General features: G+C 42.4%; 1 long non-coding RNA gene across 1 annotated transcript; it reads left to right on the top strand.

Annotated features, from left to right (window-relative positions):
• The first annotated feature begins 1,413 nt into the window (after positions 1–1,413).
• LOC142604160 (uncharacterized) lies at positions 1,414–22,130 on the top strand. Its single transcript, XR_012838056.1, has 4 exons — positions 1,414–1,591; positions 9,679–10,076; positions 21,276–21,367; positions 21,944–22,130. It is a non-coding gene; the product is annotated as an uncharacterized LOC142604160 (long non-coding RNA).
• Positions 22,131–22,353: the final 223 nt, after the last annotated feature.

Consider the following 22,353-nt stretch of genomic DNA (forward strand, 5'->3'; position numbering starts at 1 on the left):
CAATTTCTTTTTCTATGAATAATTTAGTGCCAAGTTAACTGAAACGTTTGAAAAAGAGATTTTTGGTGCCTAGCTTCATTAAACCCTCTATCCCCAAATGTATTCTCTATCAGTGTCAGCATCCAACACTTCATCTTGTCCCAATCACAGCAAAGGCCTTCTGGAAATAAAATGCAAGGGAAGGGAGAGGAAAAGCGGATTATTGTTGCCATTATGCATGTCTCTGTGTGTGTGCACATGTGCTCTATAAACTTGCAGTGAGGGGGAAAAAAAAAGAAACTGTATGAAAAGAAGGAATGAAGCCCCAAGCCACATCAACCTTCCGAAACATGCACTCCTTTTGGGGGTACAAGCCACGCTCCGTCACATTAAAAAGCATTGTGCCACACTCCAACCCCCTTCTCTGAAGCACGTGTTTTAATCAGAGTATTATATTCTCGTCCACTAAGCTTCTACCAGCACGATGAGTGGGACCTCCTTCACTTGGCAGTGGTTTCTGTCAGCGATCTGTCTTCTGCAGCTATTTCCGTGGGAAGGCCCTCCATCTGGCGCTTGGCAGGGAGGGGAACTTTCCTCTCAAATGTTTTCTCTCCCTCTCTCTCTCCCTGTTTAAGGTATACCCTTTGGAAATCTTCAACTTCCAAGATTTATTTTTGCACAGGGTACATACTTTGTTTTACGTGGTCTGGCTTTCTTTTCTTTCACAAAGCGCCACCCCCGTGCCCTGCTTATCCTGGCAGAGGGAGAAGAATGCTGTTTGCTTTAACGTTACCTTCGGTCTCAGTATGCAACAGGTCAAAAGATGTGACAAGTACACATGCTAATCCCTTTCCCTTTCAGTTAATAGAATAACACAGATGGGAAAGTTTACATTGGGATCTGACACTCACTCCGAGCTGAAGTTAAGAAGGAGACGGGGCTGGACGTTGCCTTTCAGATCAGAGCGGTTACTGCACAAAGTCACCTTCCCACTCAGCATCGAGGAGCTCTGGTCATCCTAAACCCCGTTTCCTCTGCTAAGAATGTTCCCCTTCCCCTTGTACTCTCCTTTTGAGAGTAGTAGGTACAATTGGATAAGTCTTTGCAAGCTTTTCTAGAATGAAATATTCCCCAAGAATCAGTGATGTTCAAGTGAAAAAATGTCAACATTTTCCACTGAAACACCACCATTTATTTGGAAATGGTGACTTTTTAAACATTTGGCATTTCTGACTGTTGAAATATCACATAAGAAAATAATTCCCACTAAACCCAGATACTTTCTTAGAAATACTAATTTGATTTCAATAAAACCCCGTATTGCCAGTTTTGTCGTGTATAATCAGACTGTTTATGTTTCATTTGATTCTTTTTTCTATTTCTTTGTAGCCTCCAGAATATGCCCTCTGACATTCTGCATGACATAGCTCACTGAAGTCTGCGCACCTGAAGATTTGCCGCTTATGTTATTCCTTCAGGAAACACACAGAAGAATAAGACTATGCCTATGAAGGAAAAAGAATAAGATTATGCCTATGAAGGGAAAAGCTGCAGCGATGACTAACTTAAAGTTAGTGCCCATCACACAGCAAATACCTGTTCTGCCCATCAGGTACGTACTATTTCACAATGTCTTTTGTGAGAACCTTCTGCCAGCTCCCCATTAGGGAGCAAGTTTCTGGTTACCAGGAATTCCTTAAAATTAAGGTTTTGAGGGTATCTCTGTAATGAGATGAATATCTAAGATCTATTCGTAGATAGACATGGGCCTCAGTGTATAAATCTAAACACAGAGACATTTCTACAACTGTGTTTTTAAAAATCCTGATTCTATAAACAAAGTCATATGTTAATTAATGAAAATAAGATTAGAAATGCAATAAAACCATAATCATTTCTACTGAAAAAGACACATATTTGTACTGAGCTTACTAGCAATGAAAATACTTAATTTGTATTAGAAACTGTGCCTATAAGGTTTGTATAACCACAAATGTATTGTTCGTGGGAAACACTTGGTTTCTGCTTTCTGATTAGAGAACTAAGATTTGTGTTGGAGAATCACTGCCTTTCTTTTTTCATCTACTTTCTTTCAAAATGTGCAGTTTCGGAACTGCTTTTTCACATTGCTTTAGACGCTTCTCCATGAAGTGGAGGCAGATAGATCGTGTACCTCTTTCAGCCTGCTACTTACCGGTACCCATGATAACTCACTAATGCTTGATTCAAAAATCAGGATCTCAAATTCAAAATTCAAGATCTCCATCTCCAACCTGGCAACAGCTGTGAGGCTCATTCATGCTGCACAGACCATACAGAAGAGAGTAAAAAGCAAGCTCAGTTAGAGGAAGCTCAAATCCTCAAATTTAAGTGAAGGGTCCATCTAGATCAACGGAGAGATGCTTCTCCAGAGGCAGCATGAGGAGGACCAGCATAGACTAGGTGCTGGTATTTTAGTGACTAGGATGAGGTGAGAGGGATCCTGCAATCAGGGCTGATCCGCAGAGTGGCTTAGGTGCGCAGGCTAAGATTCATGACATCTCAGTTTGGGCAATTTGCTGAGGTTTTAGAATTGGGAGTCAGGCTGATCTTTCTTTCTAGTTGATGCATGAGATGAGCACCTCCAGGGGAGCTGAGTGTCCTACAAAAGCTCTGATCTGACTCCAGGAGGAGCCTTTCTTCCTCCTTTGTAGAAAAACCTCTAACAACAGCATTTTGGCTGTCACTGTAGTGATTAAATATGGGTCGGGTGAGTCCAGGTCCTGATTCCTACATAGGGACCAACATTCCCATTGGTTCTGGTGGAAGTTCAGGCTCCTTATTTGGGGCAAGGCACCTAAATGCTTTTGTCATCCTGACCTTTACTCTCTGTTGTAATTTAACTTCTGACTTGTTGACTAAGAGCTCTAGAAAGGAAGAGCAATTAGTGCCCATCACAAGGAAAGCTTTTGCAACATGGGTGACTGCCCACAAGAAACACAGTTGAGACCACCAACTGTTTTATTTGTTTTTATTCCAATTTCTGCTGATTGAGAAGCTCATGAGATGCATCTCATTTCCCTGGAGGTCCCCAGGGAAACAGTGGTCAGACAATCCTTGTCTAGCCTGCTTTGGGCAATGCTGGTGGTATAGCACTGCTGGCACTGCACTTGGGTTGCTGTGCTGGTAGGTCTCTCGGCTCAGACAGCTACATAGGTTATTAAAGTCCGAATGAGGTCTGATTCAATGCAACAGGCGGCTTATTTCAGCCACCAGCTCCTGTTGTTTGAAGGTAAACGCTTTAATTCACCGTTACTTGGAGCCTGATTTGAACAAGTGGCCAAGAGGAAAATGGTTGTGAAGAATTCAACAAAAATCTCTCATAATGGGAGTGGTGCTAGAGAGACTCTGTTATTGATGGGAGCCACTGTCCTAGCCTTTTTAAAAATAGCCCCATACACACTGTAGTGCCAGACAGAGGTTTTCAGATCTATATCTGTCTGCAGACCCAAGTTTTAAAATTTCAGATCTCTTTGCATCTCTCTGCACTAAGTTATGCCCACAGGTATCACCCATTGCAGTAGGCAGCATCTAAACTGCATCATCCTTTGGCTAATTTGAGGAGAAATTTTGGTATCCCTTGGAATCACATTCCTCCCTGCTTCCTCCAGTTTGAGGGAGGCCAGTAATTTGCTGGTGGCCGTTTAACCTCAGGAGGCCTTTTTGCCTTCCCGTCTCCTACCCCACACAGCCTAAGATGCTCTTGCCAGCAAGCTGAGCTGAGGCTCGCCTCATTTCCTCCCCTGTAATTCCAGTCTTTACTTGGAAGAGAAAGGCAATGAATAGATTAAGCTTACTCCTTCCTCTGTGGCCAGTCTATCAGTCCTTCCTGTGTATGGGAACATACACCAAGTCACATCGAGTCCTAGTGGTAATTCAGATAGAGACAGAGCCTTCACTTTAACTGGACCTTGCATATGAGTATCTCATAGAATTCAAAAATTACAGTTCTGCCATGTAAATAAAATATGCCAGCACATCCATCTTACAAACCATCCGTGCTATACTTAGGACTTCCCTCTACTGATGTTATTTGGAGTATTTCTACCTAGTTTAGTCTGAGCTGGCTGATCTTCTTACAAATCTTTTGACAGTGTCATTTATGGTTCTTTGTGGATTTCTTGAATTTAACCTTTTCTCATGTAAGACAGATCTTTGCTTCCTAATGCAGTAGGTACAGCATAGACCTGATCCCTGTAGCCTCACAAGCCAGAAACAGTTAAAAGATCATTTCCACAACAAGTAGTAAAATCTTGTTTTATAAAAATGTCTCATCTATCCAGAAAATGTGTTTTCATAATGGGGCTAAGGCACAGCGTGAATGCCAGTTCATTTAAAGCATACAATTAAATACGTGTGTGTGTGTGTGTAGATTATAAAATTGTTTGGGGAAAACAACTAGAAGATAAATACCCAATGAGTTATTTATATGATAAGATGGCCTATGTTTATTCTCATTCCAGAGACTGTGTAACTGATCGGCCCACATTTATAACAAAATGTTCAAAATCTTGGTTATTTTTGGACCACGAGAACAAAGTTTTCCTCTGCCACGATGCCTACAAAAGGAGCTGGCAGTGCCAGGGAACATGATGTGCTGAGACTATTGCTTATCATAGTTGTCGCATAGATCTCTCTTATTTCTTGTTTGTTTGTCTCCATCTCTCTCTTGTCCTACATTTAGATATTAGGCTCCTTGGACAGAGCATGATTTGGCATTCATTGTTACAACAGTCATTATTCCAAAGGAGCTCACGATTTGGGACCAGATGATGATGATGATAGATATTGAATGTAAGTCACAAAAGCAAGCTCCACAGCTGAGCTTGAATTTAAAAATGCAACATTATAAAAGGTTTATGAGAAAGCACAAATGTTGCAGAGTGATGTTTAGTTCCTCTTTCAGTCTCTGGTGTGCGACAGCCTGATGTATTGCAGGGAAGAGGTGAACGCATACATCTAGCTGAGTTTCCTCCTGGTGATACCTCTGTGAGCGCTTAGCCATCCCTGGACATGGCAGAGAACATTGGGTAACACATTTATATTTCATGTGATTTTCCTGTGAATCACATCTCCTTTTGTCACCAGAGCATCCCATCTCATCACTCGCTTTCTGAGAATTTGGTTGACTCATTACTCCTAAGTTTCTTTCTCCTTAGCACATTTCTCTTTCCCTTGATCTGATGCCAGTCCCGCCTTTGGGATCCCAATGGTCCCTTGGCACCATCGTGATACATGTATGCATTTCGGTGCCTTTTGCAGAGCCTAAGTGTGCTGTTTGAACACAATCCTAGACGAAGGGGAGAAAGAGGTAGGTTAGAGTGGCACCATTCCTGGAAGACCAGCAGGAGACGGAAAATGCCCATGAATTCAAGGCTGTTTTCAGGCAGCCTAAATCCTACCTATGTTCTCATGCCTAATGTTATCCACAAGATATTCTGGACCTTCAGGGTTGCCAAACCAATAGGAAAACAAAACTGAACTAGGAGAATTAGATGCAATACAGCTGTTGGAGGCCACATGAGTCTGTCCGCTTCGCAGTCATGGAGCTGACTGGCAAAGCTATGTGAATAATGGACTATTTTTAGTTTTCTGACAATTCTGTAAACATGCAGCAAAAATATTTGTAAAGAACTTCTGAGTGTATTCAAAACAATCTGTCTTTAAAAAGTGTCTGAACTGAAAAGCTGTCAGCCTTCCTTCTGGGGTCAAATGAGAAGTTTAATTTCATTTTTGTTCATTTGATTGGTTTTGTTAATTTAATTTTCCTTAAGCTTTAAATAAAAACCCCACCAAATATGAGGTAAGTTTAAAATTATTGATGAAAAATGCAGCTATTTCCTTTTGAAGATTTTAAAACTAAACATTTAAATGTTTTTGAACTGGTTTTCTTGTTTGAGATGGTTATTTTAAATCACTAGATTTTGCAGAAACTAGCACAGAGCTGGGGAATATTTTGGTTGATCAGAAATGAGATTTTGGCAAAATCTTTGCTATAACACTTTGACCAGGTCTAGGCATCAATCTTCTCCCTCACTGAATAAACTCTTTAAGACCCTTCCAAAGACAGTACGTGGCTTCACTCAAGGCAGTGGCTGTGATACTGTTTGGTCCTAACATGACCGGTACAAGTAGAAAAAAGATATCGTCATCATCATCAGTCATATTGGACTTTTAACTTTCTAAGGGTTTATAATGTAAAACTGTCCATAGTACTGTCAGAAAGGTAGACAGTCTGAGGGAAACACAGATGTAGTTCAAAAGGGAGTCCGTACGCTACAAATGACATAGGTCACTGTGCTTTGTATTTCGGCATGGGACTGTTTTGTCTCAGGCAGCATTGGCCAAATTGCTGAGCTGTGGGTTTATACTGTCTTAGGTGCTCTCTGCAGTAAGGTACACGCGTTTGCCTACAGGAAAAAGGTGTCTGCCCATCCTTTCCCAAAAAAAGAAATAATTGTCCCTTCCACTTGGAGAATGTATGTTCATCTGTTGATCCTCCTTGCAAATGGAGAAAAGCAGTTAAAGTGGTGGAAGCAAGGTTAATGTTTGGACCTTTACTTGGAAATAGGCCAGTAAAAAAAGAAATAAACGACCACAAAGAGTGGAAGATGATCAATTAGAATTTCTTTAGAGCAAGCAGGCTGCTGGTACTTCTCCAGGAATTTGGGGTCAAGTCCAGGTTCACGCTCACTGTCAGGCTGTACTTCGTTATGTAAGTCACAAACTCATCTGGAGAAGTGATTCAGTGAAATAATTTGCTATTTGCCTGGCATCACCCACAGCTGTCCCAGGACATCCAAGAATGCAAAATTATTTCTTTAATAAGAGGGCAGTGGTACTGAATCGACAACGAGACATGTTTGGTGCACTTGATTCTCATGTGCAATGCATATGCTGTCTGTTGAAACCATAAAATATGGTGCAAATGGACCTGTGTGTCTGGAAAGCAGAAAGTCAGTATCTGACAGAGCTCCGTTGTGACTTTCACATGAGAGAACTTTAGTAGTTGTGGTGCATCTGTGGTGCATCTCAGTACCCAATGCACTGCTTTTTTTTTTGCTGCTTCACACAAAACTGTGGGGTTATTTTCCTTTTCCAGACTGCAAGAATCTTCTTTTAGAAAGTATGGTTCCAAGGAGTTTAAGGAAAGAACTTCTTTAACACCTTTCCCACTCCTTTTTCCTGCTTAAGGTCTTTTATCTTACCTTGCTATCCTGAAGATCCTGTGACTGGGATCTTTTCACGTATACTTAGCATAGGACGTAAAACCGCGTCATGATGTGATAGTATTTGGCAAATGGTGACTTGTAATGGTGCAGTTTTGAGTAAATAAAAAAAATTCTGGGCAAGATTCAGCCTTTAGGAGAACAGAGCTGTCTCTCTGCAGTGGTTATAGTGACAAATGTAAAACATTTGTACAAAGGGAATATATTAGTCACCAGCTGTTATTATAAGCCTTTCACGTTATTTAATGACCAGAGTAGGCTTTAGGCAGCCAAGCAGGGGACTGTATGGCCCCTAAGTGCCTCTTACAGCCTTGTAAAACCAGGGCATGATCTTACCCTCTCTTATCTCTAATGCTACTTGCGAACCAAAACATGCTGGTATTTGGCTTGCTAACCATAGATGCAAACCACTGCAGAGCTTGAGGGTGTTTCATTAGAACTCCATTAAAAATGAACAATCAAGATTTTTAAAAAAAAATCAGAATCCCCAGAACAAAGCCTTACAATATAAAACCTACCCAGTCTCCTTTGCCTTTCCTGTGAATAGGAGCGTGTGTTGCTTTTAATTTGCGACTCTCGCAACTATTAGGACCGGCAAAATACTTTCATTTATTTATCTATTTACTTAAACAGAGTTTTAAAACCCTGCACAAATCTGGGCACAGGCTTGTGAAAAAGAACTAGCAAAGGCTCGTCGTGGCGTTGTTTTGTTCTGCTTTAGTTGCAGTTTTATCCATTGCTGCAGCTGGCTGTTCCTCTTTTAACAGCCAGGCTCTTCAGACCATGTGCTTAGGATAGCTTATAAATTGCCAGGCTAGATACAGATAATTGTGTCTGGCAGAATGTCTTTATGGTGTTGGTGGTAAGGGAAAAGCATATGTAATGCTATTGAATGCTGCTGGAAATATGATACCTGGCTGGTGCCTCATGCCATTTATGATCCAAGTGATGGTGGTTCTGAAGTGACATTCTGCTTCATATTGGTTTAAAACTGTTTTCCCTTAGAAGTGGCAAGCCTGATGGATATCTAAAACAAACTTTAAGAGAATTTAAGACAGATGAACTGTGGAGGGGTTTTTTGACGAGATTTTTAGGGCCCGGGATGATTAAATCCGAAAGCACCTCTGATCTGTGCTACCACCAGTTGTAGTGAGATATCTACACGTAGCTGCCAAAGACAGGTCAATAAAAGGGAAATAGACAGTTGCTTAGATATATTGGAAGATCAACACAGAGTTTTGAGGGTCTGCTGTCATCAGGAAGAAGATGAAACGTACGTGAGATACTCTCCATGGTGTCACTTGGAGATCTCAGGGAAGCAAGTGGCAGGAAACTGAAGTCATCAGGGAACCGAGTTCAAAGCAGTGATTTGATACAGCATCTGTGTTCCGCCCAGAGAACCTCAGCCTTGCTCATTCAACATCCTCAAACTAATAAAAAGTTTCTTGGCTCAATAACCACCACTTTCACACACTACCGTCTCAGCCACACAGCAAATCATAGTCAGACAGAAGGGGCAATATCCTGGAAACATTTACAACTAACTTTGCTCACCCAAGCTGTCTTTGGAAAGCAGGTAGATATGAAAGTTCATAAATATTTGCAGTGTTGGGATCTTAGCATGAAGTGTCTGAAACTGTTTTCTTTTCGGCCATCTTCCTTTTACCAAGATGAGTTGACAATTCAAGATCTCAAAATACTTGGCAAACAGAAAACTTTCAGTGTATTCTAACCTAACCATATTGGAAAATTTTGTTTGATCTTTAGTCTCTAAGGTGTTACTTGTTTATGTATAAACAAATTCACATTTTGAAATGAAAAGTTGGTTGTACTAGGAAAAAATCCCCAGGGACTATAGTGCCTAACTCTGTTAGTGCTGTATGTACTTCCGCTTGGCCTTTTTAATTGCTGCTTCCCTTGGTTGGGAAGACGCAGAGTGTGCTGTCACCTCTCTCCTCCGGTGGTGGGACAGGGGCTCTCGCTGGTGACCAAGCACGCTGGCTTTGCACGGCATTGCTGATGAAGTGAAGCGATCGTGTACTGCTGGCTCTGGAGTGAAAACAATCACTCTGAAATCTCAGAGCTTCCTTAGAAATGTAAAAAAATGGGGTGGGAGCATAAGTTAATTGTGCTTTTACACACTGTTATACTTGTCACCGTGCCAGACTCTACATTTCTTCCAAGGGTGAAATGAAAACTCCAAATTCATGTGGTTATGAAACAATTTCAGTATGAGCACTCAGCGAAGAATTATAAAGTGGGAAAGACACAGCCCTGTGTCACAGATGGTTGAGAAGGGTCTGAATTGATCAAGGCTTCTTCCAGCTTGGAGGAGCCTTTCGGAGTGTATTGAAACCATTCTGCATCTGTATGTTGAATGTATATGAGGTACTACAGAAAAGCTGATTTGTTATGACATTTCTTTGATTAGGAGATGAGGCAACTGGCAGAAGGCATCACCGTCATTCCAAGAAATCTCGTTTCTTGGCAACTGGAGATGTAGGAAATGAATCTGGTTTGCCCTGATTTACACCAGCATAAATTCATACGTTGGAAACTGGGCATGGCAAGAAATCACAGGCACTGCAGGGGACTTCTAGAGAAATAATGATTGCAGTGGGAGACCTTGATGAGCAAGGACCAAACACCATTTTTTCTCCTGCAGTAATGGAGCCTGAGGTACCTGAAGAACTTTGTAAGCTAAGCTGGGGTCAGCCCCACTTTGTTTTTGTCCTGAGACCCAGGGAGTGCGACACCATTTTAAAATCATGTTAACACTTGTGATTTCATCCTGGACCACATGTACTTCATGGAAACTGTGATTGCAAGGTCAGTCCTGATTTGCATCACCATGAAAGGAGAACCAGTCTCAAATAAGTATCTCACTGGACAAATAGCGTTTTGCTTATTTTTATTATTAGAAATAAGTCAAAGAGGGGGAAAGTGCAGAAGGAGGAAATCAAAATACCCTGAGGCTAAATCTAAACTGGAGTCAATCCATATGAAAAACTTGAGTATACCTGAGGTTAGCACATGCAAATCTACTATTTTAGATACATAAAATCAAATCCTTAAAGATGCGTCGTAGCCAAACTCTCACTTGGGTGCTTGACTCCCATTGATAACACCATGTGCTAATTCAGGCACCCAGGTTTCCATGTAATGTTCCTACTATGAAGAACAGTTGGTCTTGAGGGAAAACATTTACATAGATGACAGCTATTTTCAGGAAAATGAAAAGTACTGGGTGAAAAAGGAGGTTTTGACATTGTGTGAAATATGGGGTTTACACACAGTAGTTTTCGCTGTGTGTATATAAATGGGTGATTTACCATATATTGATTCACACACCATTTGTAAGCCTCTAATTTATTTATTTATAGAGATGTATGGAAACCATGGTTTGAAAAGCAGTTTGCATAACATCTGGTATGTCAACAATGTAACCTTTCAATTTTCTTGTTGGTGAAAATGTCAATATAATGAACCTGAACTCAGCATTGGTTTACACAGATTTCCTGGCAGACAAAGCAGTAATGATTTGCGTGTCAGTGTAAGTGACATGTGCCCTCCAGTTTTGAGCCGTTTACGCAGCTAAGAGGTATTAAAAGGGTAGAGCACATGGCTGGTTGCTTACGTATTTATGCTGGCAGCACAAACTGTGTGTATTTGTATGGTGTGAAACGTTGCATCTCGTTTTGACTTCCAATTTTTCAAAAGCGGCCTTTGATTTTGTCACTGAAACTGTTTAGGTTTGTTGGGGTTTGGGTTTTTTTTGGATATATGGTAAAAAATGATAAGAGAAAAATTGTGGACTTGAAGGTGACTAGATCCTGGTAGCATGTAATCCATGAGCCTTCCCTGGGCGCAGTTGTTTCAGTTACTTTTACAATTTATGTGTTTTCTGCAGTCAAAGATATTGTACTGGGATGTGATGGAGGAATCTAGTGGATTCTTGATTGTTCTTAATAATATGCCAACAGGAATGACAGCAGTAATACATTGCTTACACCTTTTATATTTCTGCCTGTACAAGATAGGTCACGTAAATCATGTAGCATTTTTTTCACTCTGTAACTCATTGCCTGACACTTTTGAAGTGGGAAAGTACTAAATGCTGTTGATACCGAATAGCAGAAAACCTCACTTAAGTGTAGAAACAAAGTCCATTGATGGCATCAGGTGTTCCTCCTTGATTTTAGGGAGTTTAGGCCAGCACAGAGAAGTCATCGCCCAGTTCCTCTCACCAGTCTGTCTGCGTGAAAAGGCAGGAGACCTGCTCTTAGAAAAGTGCCTCCAAACACAGCCGTCAGCCTTGAGTTTCAGTGGGTGCTGTGCCAGAGGCGGTGGGCAGAGCAGGACACTGCCTGGCTCCCTGCGCGGTGCAGTTTCGCTTCCCCGACGTTTGCTTCGCCCGGGAAGGACGCGGGGCTGAGTGGGCAGATTCTCGTCTTCCTCCTCCTCTCCTTCCTCTCCTCCCCTGGGTCCCCACCCCAAAGGTCTGCTCGCTGGTTTAGATTTCAATCGTTACCAAAAAAAGGTGGAGGAGGGAAGGAGACAGTTACTTAACCACTTTGCGTGTGATTTTTCTTTTTTTTTTCCCTTCCTTTTTTTTTTTTTTTTTGTTTTTTTGTTTTGAAGAACCAGATGCTATCTGTTTCCCATTGTTCTGCCCACACTATCCGGTTTGGATCTGATTTGGGTGGTGTATGTCTGTATGTGTGAGGGAGAGGGTCACAGGGAACGCTTTGTGCATCTGTTATTATCTGATAGCTTTAAAAAAATTAAAACCATATACGACCCCACACTTGCAGCTAAGAAAAGGAAATTTAACCAGGTTTTCCAGAGCTTTCATTTTTTTTGTGGAAGATTTCTAGTATCTAGACTGAGTACACAGACTGAACCAATGCCAACTGTTTATAAGAGCTTCTAAGGTTTTTTTAATCATTCTATTCTATTCTATTCTATTCTATTCTATTCTATTCTATTCTATTCTATTCTATTCTATTCTATTCTATTCTATTCTATTCGTTCTGTTCTGTTCTATTCTATTCTATTCACTACATACATTTTCTACTTGTCCATCATTAATATTTCCTTTATACAGTTAAAAAAAAATTATCAGGTGATATTTTCCTTTTAATGCAGTTGGCTAAATTCCATCATGGGAGCCCGGAGCACATCCAGTGGCCCTGGGTGATGTGCACGCCCCAGTCCTCTGCAGTTCCTGGTGGGAGGAGATGCTGGAGCAGAGCTCCCCCATGTCTCCCTCAAACCCAGTTTCCACTTAAGGGAAATAAGGGTCTGCGGTGACATCCAGCAGGTATCCTGACCGGGGTGCCCAGCAGGCAAGACTTCCAGTGGAGCACTCTTTCCCTGCAGTCTAAGTAGATCCTTGGATTTTCTCAGATTTCCCAGGATTTGATGATCTGATTTTTTTAATAATTTCTTTAAAAAATCACATTAACTGTTTGTGCAACACTTTTGACTGTAACACCATTCAAGCAAAATTTGTTATTAATACAGGACATGCTTTAAGCAAATGCTTTTTTAGCCTGGACCTTTTCAGCAAAATGAAGAAATTCAGTGTCTTACCTAGCAGATAAAATGCGCTCAGAGCTGCATAGGGAAGAGCCTCTATAAATGTTATTGGGGAAAGAAGGAAGTGCTGGAGAATACTGGGCAGGGCAAGGCAGGACAGGTCAAGACCAATGAGAAATATATGTATTTGTAGAGAGGTAATACATAGAGATCACTAGTTGCACAAAGGTAATACAGCTAAGGACCTTATTGGCTGATGTTAGTTTGTTGGGGTTTTTTAATGTACCTAAACAATGATATCAAAGCCCCTATAAATAGCTGAATGGCGCTGAAGTTTATTTATTTATTTATTTATTTACTGTTTAGCACGGGGCTCCTGCTGAGTTTTCCCTCCAGCTGTGTCGGCTCAGGACCCCATCTCACTGGGGCTCTGTGTAACATTACATACAACACAGAGCATTATTTAGAGTTCCGGGCACACTTCCCACCACATTAAAATTAAATTCATTTCTCACAGGTCATGTTGCTGGCCTAGCTGGTACAGTCCTCTAAAGGTCTTTCCCCTTTCCCCCTTTCGTTGGGTATTTGTTCTTTTTCTTCATCTGGATTGGAAAATGAGGACATGACTGAGTTGAACTCTAATCCCATCAAGTTTCTTTTCTGTGTAGCCAAAACCTGCTCGGCTCTCTTTCCCCCTACTGTATTTTTCCTGTCATGTTAACTTTCCCTGCTTCTTGTTTACACAGATGGAGGCAACACGTTTGACTGCGGAACAAAAGTACATAACTGCATCTACAAAACTTCAACACATACTTGCGGCATCTTTTCTGTGACCTCTGGTTTCTCGGCTTTAGACTAAATTTTAACTTCTTGGCTTCAGACTCCTGGAAGGATGTGAAGCCCTTGAGTACCCACTTGACCACTCTCCTTCATTTTAAAGCTTGTTTATCTTTCCTGCTTTTTCATCCTCTGGACTATTAACAAAGAAAGTGCTTCTTGGACTACAAAAACACCGTCATATGAGCTAGGCCTCCTTCTAATGCACAGAGAACCGTCATCTGTGTGTGCACACGAGTTGGCTTTTTGGTGGATACCGAGCCCAGTATTCAGTGGCTGCAAAGAGCCCAGCGGCACGTGCTTATCCGTGGAGAACAGAGCTCCTTGCTCTTCTATTTTCAGAAGTGCGTAAGGCTGAACACAAAACTACTGATTAACGAGCGTTTGGAGGGAAAGGCCTAGCAGCCACCTCCAAATGCCCTGGGAGGCTTCTTTCACCTGTGCTATGAAGGAAATGGCAGTGACTAGAGGAGAGTTTGACTTGACTGGAAGTGAGGTGGGGAAGAGAATAACAAAAAAAAAAAAAACAAACCAAAAAGGAAGAAGGCAACAGTTAGTTCAGAGGAGAGACTCATGCAGGGTTGAGTTTCGGTTTAAGGTTCTAATTTATCTGAGCTGAGCATGGCATCAGCTGAAATTCAGAACGAAACTAGGACACAAACTTAATTGCAAAACCAGCTGAAACCACAGGATGCAGTCACAGAAAATTCTCACTTGTTTGAGGCTGGCATAGGGTTTCACTCTGAGCTTCAGCAGGAGGTTTTGGGGGCCCCAAAAGAGTTTCAGGGAGTTACAATTCAGTTGCTTTCCCAAATCCAACCCTGGACTAGCCGAAGTATTGAGGGGGATGAGAGCATCCACATAAGTAGGAGAGACAACTGGCTGGCACATTGCTTTTCCACCTAACGGTGAGATTTGTAGGGCATATGTTGTAACTGTTGATGTAAACAGATATGGTCATCCTAAAATACCTCTATTCAATGCCATGACTATGAGTGACACAGAAAAGCTGAAAGTTAACAGCTCTTTCTCTTGCAAAAAAACTAACCAACAATCTCAGACCTACTGAGACCGGCGAGCCGCAGTACTTGCACTGTTCTTTGGATTGTCAACTGTTGATGGCCGATTCCTGGAAACAACCAGGGAGAGAGAGAGGTCTGTGCCTAACATGAACAAACTTGTGGTTGTGTTGACAAAGCCAAAACAACAGCTTAAAGAGAGTCATTCCAGCAGTATCGCTCCCTCGCCTGTCACTGTCTCTCTGCTGCTCCCTAAGAGAATATCTTCTGCTACAGACATTTATTCCACTTCGGCTTTCGTTCCTCCTGCCACTATACTGTTTTTTTCTATAAAGGCAGACTTTTTCTGACTCTCAGGAGCCTGAAGTGTACTTTTTCCTATACTAGATGCAGATGTGAATCTTGTGGGATGGGTTCAAGCTCGGGGATGTGTTGCACAGAGAGACTGCCTGGCACGGGTGCTCGCCTTGAGCCATCGCAGAGTCCCTCCTCTTTGCTCCAACTCCCACTTTGCAATAGGGACAAAGACGTGCAGGGGAGAAGCTGCAGAGTTTTTGTTTTTTTCATGGTATTTTGGAAAGCCAAAAATTTCTGAGGTTGGAAGATATGTTGCCTTCAGCTCTAAACTGTGCTCTTCTGGGGTATCTTGAAGAGCACGGGATTGTCAGGAGGTCCGATCCCGTGTGTGCTAGGGCAGGCTGAGGGTCTGATGTGAAGCCTGTTTATATCAGGAAAATGGTTGCTGCTGAGTGGAGGGGTGGGTGGGTAGCAGAGAGGTGAATCATGCTGCTGGGATAGGCAAACTGTTGAAATACGTAGGTTTTTCTGGTGCCTTTGGCATTTGGAGTTAATGGGTGTGAAACTGGACTTTTCACTTCTGCTTTTCATGTGCACGTTCAGTGTGATGCATGTATGGTGTGGAGTTTTGCAATCAGTAGATTTCCCCCTCAGATTTGGTTTGTTTCTCTCATTTTCACAAGGGATGAACGGGATATCACTTCTGGGCAAAACATATAGTAGTATATCGGGGGGGGGGGGGGGGGGGGGAGTCCAAGAAAAATAGTATCTGAATGTTATTTGTCTTACAAGCAAGCACATGTAGGCGTTTATTATTTCTGAAGGCTCTTTTGTCAATCAGACATTGAACAATCGTGACATCTGTTGCAAGTTATTGTCCCCCAGAGTCGTTTCACACAGTTTGGAGTTTGCTTTTTTAAATCCACCACAAATACAGCCCAGAATTACCTCCCTGTCCCCACAGCAGTGAGCAGGAACCTCTTGGGAAAATGCTGCAGACTCCAAGGAGGTGGAGAGGTTTAGCAGAAGGAGGGTGTTTGGGTCCTTTCTGCCCTACCATGGGTTGAGCGGCAAAACCCCCAATTCACACTGTGAGAGGGAACCCACAGGAGTCCACAGGAGTCCACAAAGACCGAGTGCCAACCTGCAGCCCCAAACCTTCTGAACGATCATCCTGGGCTGCAGCGGGGATCCTTGCGCTGGTGTTCGCAGGTTCGCGCGTTGTTGACACCTCCCATAGTGCTGCTGGGAGCTGGGAAGGCCACAACGAAGTCGGCTTTCCCTTTCAGCCCGTCCGCCTTTATCAGGGAAGAAATACTGTCTGTTTGTTTAGGTGAGATATTAGTCTGCCCCTGGAGCTCCAGGTCACTGTAAATGTAACACAAGCCCTATTTCCTGTTAGGAAAGGGGAAAAAATATGCCTGTGAATTGTCTCTGATGTGCTGCCAATTGTCAGAGAAGATTCAATTTGGTGGAGAATTACTGTGCTCTTAAAGACCTGCACTAGTGACAGAGATTTAGGGCAGCTACTCCTGCCAGAAATGGGAGATTTGTCTTTGATTTCCATAAAACCAGAGTTGTGACTGGCAGCACGTTGCCCCTCCACATTGCTCGAGGAAAAGTGGATGGTTTGGAGGGGAGGCTCAGGGTAGTGGGACCATGGTGGGACGCGAAGGGGATGCCTAGACGTGGCTGCAGGGCAGAGCCTGCAAGGAGGGCTGGGCAGGAATTTGGGGAAAGGCTGGCAGGTGCTGGGGCAAAGCTTTCTGTCAGTGCTTGCTGTGATGAAGGAGAAAGGGCAGATTCATGCCTTTATTCTGCCAGTAAGCCAGACCAAAGGAGACAAGCAGTTGCTCCATGTGCGTGTGTGTGATGCACACATGTGTTCACTGCTAATCCAATAAAGCAAATATGTGACCTGTGGAATGACCCAAAGCTGCTACAATAAATAGTGCTATAGATCACTCATATATTTTCCTTTCTTTTGCATTTCCTGTATCAAGGCCAATTTCAGCTGTTGTCTAAGAGGGATGTGCCTTCCACAAATGCAGAGACATGTGGACAGGCAAACTAGATTCACCCATTTGGTCTCTTTCATGATAGAAAAAAAACCCAAAACCCCACACAACCCCCAAAAACTGGGAATGAAATTGTTTCCCCTTATTTGTTGTTTATTGCAAACAGTAACAACATTTAAACTTAGGCCTAGGTAAAGGCCCAGGGCACTTAGGTAAAGCTGATGTTGACAGAGTAGGCCAAACAACAACCTTGTCTTCAGAAACATTCATCCTCCAAAGTTTTCTGTGGTGAAGAAATAAAATAAAAAAAAGAAAAAAAAGAAAAAAAGTCTATGGACCATGTCCCATGGAATTGCCCATATCTGGATATCAAACAGGCACTTTGTAACCTGGCATTCTCGGTGTGTCCATGTGCCAGTGCCGAACCTTCCACAAAAAAAAGACCATTTTTTTCATGCTAGCCTTAGTGGCACAGTAATTGTTAAATAAAAGCTGTATAATCCATAAAAATAACCCTGAAGAGACTTAATTTTTATTTATCTTACTACTGCAACAAGCACTAGCTTGCTCAGTGGTTGAAAGGAGACCAGAAGAAATGGAGAAGAGCAATTTTGAAGAAGGCAGAGGATATAAGGCATGCTCTTTCACCGTTTGGTCCCCTCTCCTAGTTGTTATTACAGAGCTGGTGGGGCAATTGGGTGTGACTGAGCCAGTGCCCAACTCTCTCTTTCTCTCCCTGGTGCTTACAGGCAGAAGGCACGCTTCAAACGCTATCTCTCAATCTGTGGGCACTCACCCTGGTAATGTCTAAGTATCTCTCTGAATCAGCTGGGGCACGCCTAGCATCAGCAAAATTATCCTCCCTGCGGTCCTTTGAAATAGGGTAAACTCCTCCTGTGCTACGGTCCAGGCTTCCAGGCAATGCCTTGGAGATTTGATGTGTTCTTTACAGCCGTTTTTAAAATTCATCAAGCTTTTTCCCAGAGCGCTGGAGCTCGGCGGGGTGGGTGAGCCCGAGCCCATCGGCTGCTGGATTGCAGCGCAGTGCTACAAGGCACCCGTGCATGCTCCGATGGCCACTCCGCAGGGATATTCCCAGTCCTTTGACTTTGCCCAGAAGTGCCTTGTTCTGTGGAAAGCACAGAAACTGCTCCTAACATAAATACATATTCCTGTGCTTCTGTCTTTCAGATTAATGCTGTTGCAGGTAGGAAAAAAAAAATTCAAACGGCATAATCTTATTTCATCAAATGCTGCTTAACTGAGATGTGGGGTCAAAAGTCAGCGCTGCAGCCCAAACCGTATGTCTGCAAGGCTCATGGCTTCTCCGTTAGCCGCTGCAATCACTGCCTTGTGCCCATCTCCCTCCCTCCCTGTCCCTGTCCCAGATGTTTGCTGTCCCCATCCTTGGCTTTTGATAGAGCTGGTTAGCTGATGATGTCTCTCTTGTTCCTTCACCCTTTTGCTGGCTGCCTCCTAAACATGTGCCTGCATTAGGCTCCTCGTGCTTTCCCTTGTTGCATCCCTGCTGCAGAAAAAGATATGTGTGTATATATAATACCTGTATGCATATTTTATGTACTAAATGAAGGTAAGAGTGTATTAACAAGAAAGCAAAATGTTGGGAAAGGCCCCTCTTTCCATCTCCATTGGCCTGTGTCCTCCTTTAGAGGCGGCTTCTTCTTTCCTGTCACCCTAAATCCTATTAATCCCTTTTTTATTTTAGTCAATTGAAAAATATGCCATTATTGCTTGAGGAAATTTGAAATCTACTTTGAAGGGGTAAGATGGACTTGATCTGTTTCTTGTGTGATAAATACATTTTAAGCTTCTCGGTCTGTCTGCACTGAAGACATCAAAATTTAATGCTTTAAAATCAACGTAAGTGATAGACCTTTTAATATACTTTCTAGCCTAGCACTCTAAAATACTTTCTACATTTACAAATGTATATTCACAGAAGAACAGGACTGTTAAGGATGTAGCTGGGCATATCTGAAATACCCAGGGAGAAAGTGTCTGCTACTACAGTGTCATGACCTCTTGGGAAAAATAACTATTACTCACCAAATCTAGGATCCAGTTCCTGGGGAAAAGATAATTTCTCCTGAAAACACCTGCAGGGTAAAGTTTATTCCCCTTCTGTCAGGCTGAGTAACAAAGTAAGGATGCTATAATAAATGATGGCAGGGGCTGAAAAAGATGTAAGAGGATGGAAAAGAAATCATTAATCCACCGCACCAGCCCTGCTGCATCTGAGAACAGCCGGCAGATACCGGACTGCCTGCACATCACTTTTATCCACAGGTTATCTCCTCGTGTGCACTGTTTGTTTTGCTTGGGCTTTTTGTTTTGGCGGAGGTTTTTTATCCCCTCCAGCAGCTCTGAAACTTGTCCCCTCTGTGAAAAGATTCAGATATACAGGAGTACCCAGCTTTGGCTCTGATCTTGTCATCTTTATCTCCTGCAAAAATAAGTATTTCCTACAAATCTGCCTCTGCGCCTTCCCGGACTGCGATCTGCTGCAGCTCCGTAGGTAGCCCATGGAAAACAGCTTAACAAGGTTAGTGCGGTGTCACACTGAAAGTAGCCAGCAACTCTTTTCAGTTTATTATTCGTGCTGTTAAGTATGACCTGGAAATTTGTATCGTTGTATAACCAGATGTCAGTTCCTTCAATCCCTACAAAGCGACTCTTTTTCTCCCCTTCCCCCTCCTTCGCTGGCTATCCAGAGAAATGAAAAGCCCACAACGTGAGTTCATGCTCCTGACAAGATGAGTATTGTCAGGAATATACAAGCTGTGGTTTTTCCTTTCTGCATCCTGAAAGTGAAGAAAAAAGACCTTTGATGTATCCAAAGCTCTGTTATTCTTTTTCCTTCTTTGAGCTAATAAAAGGTATCATTATATTATCACACTTGTGTCCCTTCCATGTTTATCCTGGCCCATATTCTGCTCTGCAACAACAAGAACATAAAACATCCCATGAGAAACCCTAGGTTAAGTTTATTTGACTCTTTTTTTTTTTTTTTTTTAACCTATGTTGTAATCAGGATTGTTTTGCTAACTCAGTTCACCGAGGTAGTTTTTGGTAAAAGCTAAGATTTGCTTAAGTGGCCAGAAAGAAAATACATATGACTGGTTTATGCCTTGCCACCCTGAATTGTAATGTTTTGTTTATTATGACTTTGGGCATGTTTTATTGGTGAGTGGAGAGGTCACAGCCTCACATTTAGAACCTGTATTTGTGCTTTACGGGTTCTGGGATTTGAAACCACAAGCAGTCGCTGAACTTTCTGGCTGCCTTAGGTAACTCTGTGGTGTGACCAAGTGGCCAGACAAGGTCCTCTCCTCTGTGCTTAGCCTGCCAGGAGCAACACTGCGACATCGGCCTGTGACCGGGGGTCTCCAAAAGAGCAGATAAGAAAGATGAGGCTGAAATAGCCTCACCACAGCATCCTCTCCTCTCCTCTCCTCTCCTCTCCTCTCCTCTCCTCTCCTCTCCTCTCCTCTCCTCTCCTCTCCTCTCCTCTCCTCTCCTCTCCTCTCCTCCCCTCTCCTCCCCTCTCCTCCCCTCTCCTGGCCTCTTGCTCTTTTTCATGTGCTTAAATTCTGAGCTTTCTAGCCCATCTTTTCTTTTGAAAATAAATGTGTTCAGAAATAAATAGGTGTTTATATCCCACCCAGAAAATATTTCAAAGGCATGCCCAACTTCTGTAGGGGTGGATCCTTTATAACAACTCAATAGAGAAGACTCTTCATTCTACAGATGCAAAAGGGTTTGGGATGGATCCAATGATTTGTATTTCCAAAGAAATCAGTGATGGAACAAACACATGCCTTCGCTTCAAGAGGTTTTCTAGCCTCAGACTGCTCAGTGAGAGCAGCAGCATTGCCAGGTAATACCTGGAGCTGTGGAAAGCTTGGGAAGATTTGAGGGAGATTTGCTTTAAATCCATTCAAAGGGGTAAAATTTCTCATATAAAGCGTTCAGTGAAGTGAGGGGTGTTAAGGTGTATGAAAACCAGCCATGCGCTAATTGTTGTGCCGTTTGATTTAAAAGCTGAGCAATTACAGTATAACACAAACATATATTTATTGCAATCAGTGGAATTGCAAGATTCCACCCTGGATGCTAAACGTTCAGGTGTTTTACTGCCATGTGTTTCGTGTGCGGCCTGCGTCAGGGGTATTCAAAATGAGCTCGGTCTGAAGTTCTTCACGTACCTTGTGTGTCCGTGGCAGATGCCAAGTTCAAAGCAGTGTCTAAGAATAAATGAATTCTCGTTAACCTAGTGGGTTGTATCTGTTTTACAGCGGGGAAAGCTGAGGCCCAGAGACTTTGTTGGCCGCATTATGCCACTCAACCCACAGCAACGCCCAGGCTGATGATTTTCTGCCACTCACTTGTAAGTTCTATTTATGTGATGATATTTTATGTCACTAGTACTAATGGCAGCAATTCTGGTGCAGTCATTCCCTCCCAAAACAAGGATTACAGTGAAGTACTACAACAATCCCTGTTGGCCAACATTTACTGGTAAATCTCCTTTAAATATTTCCAAATTCAGAATATTCAGTTTCATCCCTTTATTGGAAGACTCCTTCTATTAAATACCAATTTTTCCAGGCCATGGTGAGATGGGTAAAAGAACTGCATTAGTCTGCAAAATCACCCTGGGGAGATCCTGGTTCAGTTCTCACCTCCAGTTATTTTCTTCTAGGTAGTGTGGAATAAGCTACTGAGGATCAACCCTTTGACATCAGTCTTTTTTTTTTTTCTTGAAGAGAATAAATGCAGTGAAATTGTCCCACCTAAACCAAATGATCTCTTCAAACTTAGAATTAATACATTATAAATACAAGGAAAATACACAATCTTCTTGCCAAGATGTATGTTTTTTCTTCTATTCTCTATGTTTTCTGATGTTATTTTTGTCATGGCCATTTACTAAATATATATACATTCTTCCTATTTTCTTCAGTATCCAGCTTCAAGATTTCTTGTGGTTTCCCTGGAATTACACAAATAATTCATAGCTCAGCCCTCAGAGAAAAGATATAGCTGAAAGCCACCCAAGGGAAGAGATCACCCCACTGGCTCCGTAAGGGCAGGTATTGACGGGCTGTCAGTGCTGGGCTCACTGGAGAGGTGTGGGGATTGATGAAGAGAATAAGAAGTCCTCTGAAAGGTATTTATGGATTTTTAGTGCTAATAACTTTACTCCTGGTTTCACAAGCACATGAAAAATGTAAGGAAAAGTAAGCAGCAATGTATAAATGAATGAAGCAAATAATTAACCGTATTATTTAACAGCATCACGCTGTCCCAGTCATGGACTTCAGAGGAGGGAAGAGACTAACTAGAGGGGAACAGGCATAAAACCTGTTGTCT

The sequence above is a fragment of the Balearica regulorum genome, chromosome 16 (assembly GCF_011004875.1).
Source record: "Balearica regulorum gibbericeps isolate bBalReg1 chromosome 16, bBalReg1.pri, whole genome shotgun sequence".
Classification (NCBI taxonomy): Eukaryota; Metazoa; Chordata; class Aves; order Gruiformes; family Gruidae; genus Balearica; species Balearica regulorum.